This window comes from Anas platyrhynchos, chromosome 5, assembly GCF_047663525.1.
Source record: "Anas platyrhynchos isolate ZD024472 breed Pekin duck chromosome 5, IASCAAS_PekinDuck_T2T, whole genome shotgun sequence".
Lineage (NCBI taxonomy): Eukaryota > Metazoa > Chordata > Aves > Anseriformes > Anatidae > Anas > Anas platyrhynchos.
In genome coordinates, this window is record NC_092591.1 from 6,286,213 (window position 1) to 6,294,832 (window position 8,620).

Genomic DNA, 8,620 nt, shown 5'->3' on the forward strand with positions numbered 1-8,620 from the left:
TGTTTTGGCGCAGGGAACCGAGAAGGAGACGAGCCGCCGAGGTCTCCTTGCTCCTCTCGGAGCCTCCTTAACTCGTCCTTGCCGCCGCCGGCCCGGGGGCGCGGGGACCCCTTCCCTGAGCCGCCCCCCGCAGCCTGCACCCCCTCGGGCGATTTTGGGGGGCCCCAGGCTCCTGTGCCACCCGCTTGTTCCCCCAGCAGCGAGGTGGCCGCCCGGGTGGCTCTCCAGTGCCCGCACTCCCCAGGTAAGTTTGTATACGAGCAGCAGCAGCCCTGCAATGCGATTTCTTTTCTTCTCCTTCCTCCTCCCTTCTTTTTTTCTCCTCCTTTTTTTTTTTTTTTTCTTTAAGTCTGATATTAATAATCCCCGTATGCCCCTCTTTCCGGGTCATTACGGTACTGCTGGTCTCTAATCAATCCTAATGCGATGGCAATTGGAGTCTCTGATGAATGCATCTCAGGTTTCTTGTAATGGCTCTACCACATTTTCCTGGACCTCCTTCTTTAACCTGAGATGCCAGGGGGACGTCTCCGTTCTCAGCTGCTGATTACTTCAAGATGTTTGGGCTGGTGTGGGGAGCGAGCGAGTCAGCCTGCCCCTGAATAATCTGGAACCGAATTGGATGAGCAGTTTCCTAAAACCCAAGGACAGCGGCGGGGTTTAACTCCTCCGCTGCGCCGAAGCCTGCCCGCACCTCCCGCCCCGCGACACGCGTGGCCGTGGGGACGTGTCTGGCACAAGCCCCGGGTACCCAGCCCTGGGAAGGAGCCCCCAGTTTGCCCCACGCAAAGCTCTGGGTGTCCCCCCTGAGCCACCCACGCCTCCCACCTGCACGCCCCCACTGTCCACCCGTGTGCACCCACGAACGGATGCACCTGCAGCCGTGTGCGTGTGTGCACAGCTCCTTGCATGTGCATTTTGCACACCCGTGTGCACGCACCCACTGGGGCACACGCACACCTTGTGCACGCACCCCATCCCCACCCGTGTGTGCACCCCACGCGTGTCTCCACGCGGAGCCACCCACTCGTGCACGTGTCTGGGTCACCCCACGCGTGTCCAGGGCAAGGAGCTGGGTGCTCGGGAGAGGTGAGCCCCGAGCAGGCATTGCTTATGGGGTGGCTGGGGGCAGGGGGGCGCTGGGGAAATGGTGAGAAGAAAAAGCAAAAATTCAGTGTTTGCCCGAAAGAGGTATGTGGCTTTTTTTCTTTTTTTTTCTTTCTTTCTGCAAGACATGACAATATTTTTTTTTGTGCAAGAAATGTAAAAATATGCAAAAAAAAAAAAAAGGTGAAAACATATTAAAAAAAATGCAAAAAAAAAAAAAAATCCTGCAGAAAGAAAAATAATGAAAACTGAAAAAAAAAAAAAAAGCCAATTTGGATGGGCACTGCCACTTTTCCCACTGCTCCCATTGGGGTCACCTGGACATGCCCATGCCATGGGACCTCCAGTCCCATCCGTAAGGGCCTCAGCAGTTTGATGGGGGGGGGGGGGCAAACCCATCCCTTCTCAGTATTTCTCTCTCCCAGGGTGCTTTATTTACCTGCTGGCACCTACAGCTGCCCGGGCCCGCACTCCCCTCCCTTTTGGCTGTCTGAAAGCACAAATCCATATTCCCTGCCCGGGCGATGCAAAGCGCATAATCCGTTCTGTACACACAGGGCTCACACGGGGCAGAATGGGTACAAGATTTACATAAATGGCTCTGTTTACCTGCACTTTTTGCATCTGGGCACTGAGCAAATATTTTTCCTGCCCGGGTACCGTGCCCGATACAGCTCAGGCTGCGGGGTTGGGTGCAGGCACGATTTTGGGAGGGCATCTGGGAGCCCGGGGGGGCCCGTCCCGCACCCACCGCCTCGGTGGGTTTCCGAGAGCGCTGCGAGAAAGGGACCTTTCACCTCTCATTAGTGATGCCATCAGTGGCTTGGCAGAGCGGAGCTGAGGTCACGTTACATATGGCACGCAGTCTGTTCAGCGCCGGCAACGCCAGCTTTGAAATTTTAGAGAGGGGAAAGGTCACCTTGCGTAAGCCGGGTCTGGGGGTCCCCGCTCTGTCTGCGCACGGGGTGGGCGTCCATATGCCTCCGTCGTCGCTGGCCTCGCTCCGTCTGGCCCTGAGAGATGCTCAGCCCCTTTTCTCTTCCGCCCCCTAAATTCGCAGGGAGCTGCTGAAACGAAGCGGTTACTTTCGTACCGCCTCGCCTTTTCCTTCTCTTCGAGCACTGTGTTATTTTTTTTTTTGCTCCTTTCTCTTCCCAGCATAAACCTGTCTTGCATGACTGATTATTTTTTCAAGCAACGTATAAAGCAGCTTTCCAGGAGAAAATGAGTTGTATCTGTTTATCAGCAGATCTGTCCGGACGGATAAGTTTACCGTTCTCAGAGCCGGGTATATAATTTCATAGACCTTCAAAAGTGCCTCGCTTCCATGGTGATTAAAACTTCTCACTCCTGAATCTTGCTGGGGTATTTCAGGTTTCATGCCACTGGATTTTAGAAAAACACATCTGTACAGTCGTATTTCTTTCATCTGAAGAGACGAAAAAAGCAAAACTAATACATTTATGTTTGGGAATATACCATATCTTACATTAAATTAATGCCTGGCGTAATTCACTGCATTGAATTTCGGTAGGATCCTGTCAAGGCTTCGTCCAGAACATCTCAGAGGCAGTGGCTGCGGGGAAGTTACTGTTTTGCCATCCATGACAGCTGACAGCGTAAGTCCGTGCCCCTTATCAGCCCTCCTGCAGCATCTTGGTTTGCAAACGTTTGTTTTTAAATACACAGGGCCTGATTCTTATGCTCTTAAAGTAACTTGAATGGGAGTTTCTGGCATGCAGCTGTTGCTCAGTGATCTTCAAAAGGACGTTTGCTTTTACACAGGTCATCACTAAAAACACTCCAAATGAAATAGATGCTTATCTTTAGGATCCCTGAGAAACGGGAGCTGAAGCAGCGTGCGGCGCAGATTCAGAAATTCAGCTTCCTGCCTGCTCATTCGGCTCCGCCACGCACAGCAAGGCATCCGGGCACCCGCCCTGAAGGGATCTCATCCTGATTTCCTACTGATACTAGTGCTTCTTGCAGGTATTTTAATTTTTAAACAGGAATAGTCTTCCACTGCCTGTCAAAGGGAGTGTCAGGAGCGGAGGTACGAGCCGGCTGATTTTCAGAAATGGAGATGCTGAGACCTGCCTACGGGTTTTGTCACGACCGACGTTTTCATAGCATGGGGCTAAATTGTGCTCTTACTTGAGTGCAATTCTGCAGATTTAAATGGAGTTCGTCGTAAGAGGGGACTGGATTTAGCCATAATTTTCTGCTGCTGTCTAATCACTGTAGTCTGAAGAAAGCAACATATGTATAATGGTAGCCGAGATGCAGGAGGGGTAAGAAGCTTTCTACCAATGAGGATCGCATTAAATAATTAATCCCCAATTGCCTTTCTACATTAGTGCTTTCAGCTAAAAAAGCCAGTCAGCTTTGTAAGGCCCCAGGCACTGAAACATTTGGTGCATTGTCAGTCCAAAAGTCGGGGTAATAGATACCCAGGGTGTGCTGGAAAAGTGCTGCTCTCCATCGGGCCATTTGCACATCCAGATGCACAGCCTCCTTCCTCACCCGTCCTTTTTGTTCCCGGAGTTTGACAGGACAGCAGCTCTTCCAAGGTGGCTGCTGAAGAAGCCAAAAGTGTGTTTATTTTACCCAAATCAGAGGAACTGAATGCTCGAGTCTAAAACCTGAGTATACAAAAGCAGCATGTGGGTCTCTTATCAGGAGACCAAATCTGGCCAGTTAATAAGGAAAGGAATGAATTTCCCCCTCCTTCCCCATTTGCCCCCCTTACCCCATCTGCTGGTCCCCCAAGCTCAGCCTGTAAAGTCAGGTCAAGATGGGATCTTTTGGGCTCGTACATCATTCACAATAAAGATCTTGCCACAAGAAATGACTTTACAAGCCTTTTGATGTGCAAGTCATCAGAGACAGCTCAGCTCACCTTCTGAGACAGATACACGTGTGTGCGTGCGTGCATGTGTGTGTGCGTAAAGCTGAAGAAGAAAAGGAAGCATTGGAATAAACTGCCCGAGGAGGTGGGAGATTCACGTTTAAAAACAGGTCTAGACAAACATCTGTCAGAAAATACCGCCATGCATTTGATCCTGTCTTGGAGTTGAGGAAAAGGCTGAATGGAGATGTCAGGTCCTCTCCAGCCCCGAGACACCGCAGTTATATTACACATACATATATGTCTGGCCATGCAAGTACATGTATATTTCCAGTCTTACTGTGAAAAGCTTTTGGCTCCTATGGTATTTTCTGGCTGTGAATCCTGTAGGCTAATTATAGAGAGGTCTGCTGTCTCTTGGTTTCATTAAATTTCAGTTCCACTGAGTTTTGGTTTCGTTTCATTTAATATCCTTCGTGCCACAAGTGGACCAGATCCCAGCATCCATCCAATGGCTGTAGTTCTCTCTCCTCCCCTTTTTTCATCTCTTTTCATACCAGCTGAAGCCTCTTTAATTCTGAAGCATTTTGGCAATGCCAGTGTCTCCCAAAACATATCTGTAAGCCCTTCTCTCTGCTGTTACACTTCTTGAGGTGGGGTGGCAATGGCAGAACTTTATTACTAAATGCAACATACGGGTCCCTGAAGGAGCTGGTTGGCTGAACAGGAGGATGAAGTGTGAAAGATTTGGGGTTTGGGTTTTATTTTTATTTTTGTATAGGATCACTTTCCAAAGCATCCTGGCTGTGAAGGCAAGGTGGCCACAGCAGCTGCTGGCACCCCCATTGCTTTTACCCAAGTCTGCAAACCTCAGCAGGATGCTGGAGCTGTGCTTGGGGGGCGAGCTGGCACCTTGCTGGTATTTATGCACAGAGGACGGGGATGTACCAAGGTGTGGGACTTGTGGTCCTTTACACTGCAGCCAATTTCAAATTCTCCTTTTAAAATTCATTCGAAAGTGAGTTTTATCACCGTGAGACATGGAGGGGCCCACTCAGGACAGGGCCCTGTACCTGTGCACCAGTGGTGCATGCTGCGAGAAGCAAAAAAAGGCTGCAGCAAGCTGCAGGCATTAACACCAAAACTTGCAGTGGAAATTGAGCCCCGAGTTTCTGAAGCCTGACGCTGGGTCCAGCCAGGCTGGAAAACCTCACTGATTTCACAAGAGCGCAGTGCATGTGCAGAGGGCCTGACACAGGGCGCTCCCGTGCTGCCTCAGCATCTAAGCCACCACTTTCTGTGAGGTTAGCCTCTGCCGTGCCAGGCAGCTTTCTGGGGGAAAGGAATGAAGGAGGGGGCTCACGGGGGGCTTCCCCCCATTTTGTTTACTGCATTCCTTCTGCTGGTGAACCATTACCGTTGTGGCTGGGCTGGCTTGTCTGAAGCCTCTCGGGTTTGTACTGCAGCCAGCGCTTCTGATTCTGTCTGGCCACATATTGTATTTGGCTGGTCGGCTCCCTCTAAAAATTCCACTTTTTTTTTTTTTTTCTTTTTCTTTTTATCCTCCGTGGTGTTTTAACAGACACAACATGGCACAACAGGCACCTATAGAAAGAGATTGAAGATACAAAGACAAATGCCTGCTTTGCAGGCAGGCTTTAACATAGGGAACAACCACAACCCCCTTGTAAGGAGAATTTGGGGAGAAATTCTTGTGCGGGCAACGCTTTTAAAACGTTTCTTCCACTACGCTGAGGAATTATAAACAATTCCTGAGCTAATCTTCATGCAAAACAGCAGGAATTATGCGGGTCATTAAAAACAACTTAGGAGAAACTATGAGGCGGTGAAGCTGTATCTTGAGCAGATTCTACAGCGACGAGAGAAAATCTCCCCATGCCTGGAAGGGCAGTGGGGGCAGCTTGGTGGTGGCTGTGAGGGGCCCAAAACCCTTAATGCTGTCAGTGAGGCCCTCAGGAGCCCAAATCGCCGTGCAGACCATAGGTGCAAGGCAAGGCCAGGGTGGTCAGCTCGGCCGGCCCTCACCACAGGCCGTTCCCAGCAGCCAGAGCCCTGGTGTGAGGGCCATGGGCCTCTTCCATTAGCCAGAAGGCTGTCATGAGGGCCACAGGCCACTTCCAGCAGCCAGAACCGTGGCCTGAGGGTCATGGGCTTCTTCAATCACCCAGCACCCTGGCCTGAGGGCCACAGACCACTTCCAGCAGCCAGAACACTGGTGTGAGGGTTTCCATTACCCAAAATAATGGTGTGGTGCTGTCCTTTTGCCACTGGCGGACACAAAAAGCGTTTGGACACTGGGGTAACAGTGACATGAGGTACAGAAGGATTAGGTGGTTCATGCACAGCTCGGTTCTGAGCAAGGTGCCTGGGGCCCAGCTGGCGAGGAAGGCAGCGATGCTGCAGGGAAGGAGGGCCCAGGCTCTGCCCTTCCCCACGAAAGCCGAGCGATCCTTCCCGTAATCCCTTTAGCTTCAATGGCACCGCGGTGATTTACAGAGCTAATGCTTTGATCCAGAGCACGTTGGACCATGGGACAGGAGGAAAACTACGAGAGAAGATCGTAAAGCAGAAGTTTCCATTTGTGGCCAGCCATTTCGTGAAGACACGACCACAACCAGGTGGTGATGGTCTGGCCGGAGATGGGGGGAAACCAACCCAAACGCAACAGATTTGTTCGAATGTGAATGGGAGCGCAGCAGCGTAAGGGCTATTAATAGGATTTGCACAGATTAGTAAACTAATCTGTGCATTTCAGATTGGATTTCATATTATGGAAAAGAAAATTAAGCCACATACCATGCAGACTTTCCAGGCAGTGCTGTGCGAGTGCAATTTATTTGCCATGGGAAGCGGCTGCTGGAAGAGCTGAGGCAGAGCACTGTTACCACCCCCTCCTGCAGCCAGGCCGATTTTGAGAATTTATCAATGTGAGGAGCAAGTTCAATGGTATCCTAATGTTGTGTTATCCAAAAAACACTGTGGGATGTACCCGCAGCGTTGGGGCTGTGCTGTCACGGCTGGGTGAGTCGCAGCCTGGCTGTGCCTCTCCCCTCAAGGTGACAAGTGCTGTGACTTCCCTTGTACAGGTGGGGAAATGGAAATCCAGGTGTTTAGGAACTGGGGTTTGGGTTCCCAATGGTTAACAGCAGCTTGGGAGATAGCTATAGTTCAGACCGCCTCAGAGTCAGACTGAAAATATGGAATAATCTGTCTTTCCCTCCCTGCTCCCTCTTATTTTGTAAAAAATATAAGCATTTGGAAGATTTCAACCCCCATTGTAGTCAGGGCCAGAAGAAAAACATTGCTACCCTTTCAGCCAGGTTCAAACTACTGTTTTTGGCCAAAGCTTTAAAACTCAGAGTGAGCTGAGCAGCTCAGCAATTTTTCTTCTTGCAGCACGTTGTTATGTTGCAGCAAATAGAAATCCTGGAGTCGATTAAATTTGTCTTCAGGTCTCTACCTGGGAGAACGAACACTTCAGAGTTCTCCTAGAACAGGGTTTAAGGTGTTTGCTAATACGAGGCACATGATGAATGTCTCTCTCCTTTCCCACAACCCCTGAGGTTAGTCTTGTCTTCATTATCAGTGGTAACTCAGCTGAGAACCATTTGTTACAACTGGGAGCCATTTGCTCATGATGAACTGGTTTAAGGACAGGCACAGGATGCTCTGGAAATCCTGCCTGCTTTATACGGAATGTAAATAGGAATTTTATTGAGTTCCTTAAAAACAAAGCTAGTACTAGAGGTGCTGATTTGAAGAAATACATTCGTATTATTTTAAATTTGTTTTTAGGCCAGTGAAATATTTGAGTTATACAGAGTTTTGTCAAAACTCATCTGGTACCTTTACTGATCAGACTACAATTGTCGAGGAAATTAACCCAGAAGTTTATTTTTAAGTTTATGTTTTTTCATTTTATTTGTAAAGTAACTGTTTGATATCCTGGTTTATTCTGTTGAAGTGCCTTGTGTCTTGTTAACAACTCAAAGGTTCAGAAAGCATGAGGCTGGCCCTAAAAACATGACAACAGCTTTGAGATAAAATGCCTACACACAACTAGGTGAATAAATGTAATAAACCAACATGTATGTGTAATACGGTTTGGAGGCCTTCAACACCTCCAATTTTTATTTTTTAAAAACCAGGAACATAATTCTTAAGTTGAGCAGGAAGCTGTGGCTGTAAAACCCCCCTTCCTACTTCCTCTCTCTCACCAGTTACTAAATATTGCAAATCTCATAAACTGTGAAAGTTGGCAAATCAGAACATGGCTTAGGATGGGGCTGAGGGCCAGGAGATTGGGAAATGTTATTACCTGGTTCATCAGGACCCAGTACATCAGTACCATGGAGCATCATCACTGAACGAGCTGCTGGGATTTGGTTTCTAGCAGGTACTAAGTGGGTTTCTCATATTCTGTCTTGCCAGTCTCACTGTTCTTGACGGCATGCCATGCTATTTGGGAAAGGAAGAGCTGTTAAGTATACTATGGCTTGTCAGTCATCAGCATTTTTATACTGCTCCATGCCTAAATGCACTGTGGAAATGCAGTCTGGGCAGAGCCACTATAGGATGGGTGGGAAATTGTTCTGAAGTTGTGCTGATCTCTTGGTTCCAGGTCAAAACACCAGGATCTGTGTG

General features: G+C 49.0%; 1 long non-coding RNA gene across 1 annotated transcript; it reads left to right on the plus strand.

The window, feature by feature from the left end:
* On the plus strand, positions 1-4,280 carry LOC119717176 (uncharacterized). The gene is made up of 3 exons (XR_005266294.2): positions 1-244; positions 2,642-2,726; positions 2,938-4,280. It is a non-coding gene; the product is annotated as an uncharacterized lncRNA (long non-coding RNA).
* Positions 4,281-8,620: the final 4,340 nt, after the last annotated feature.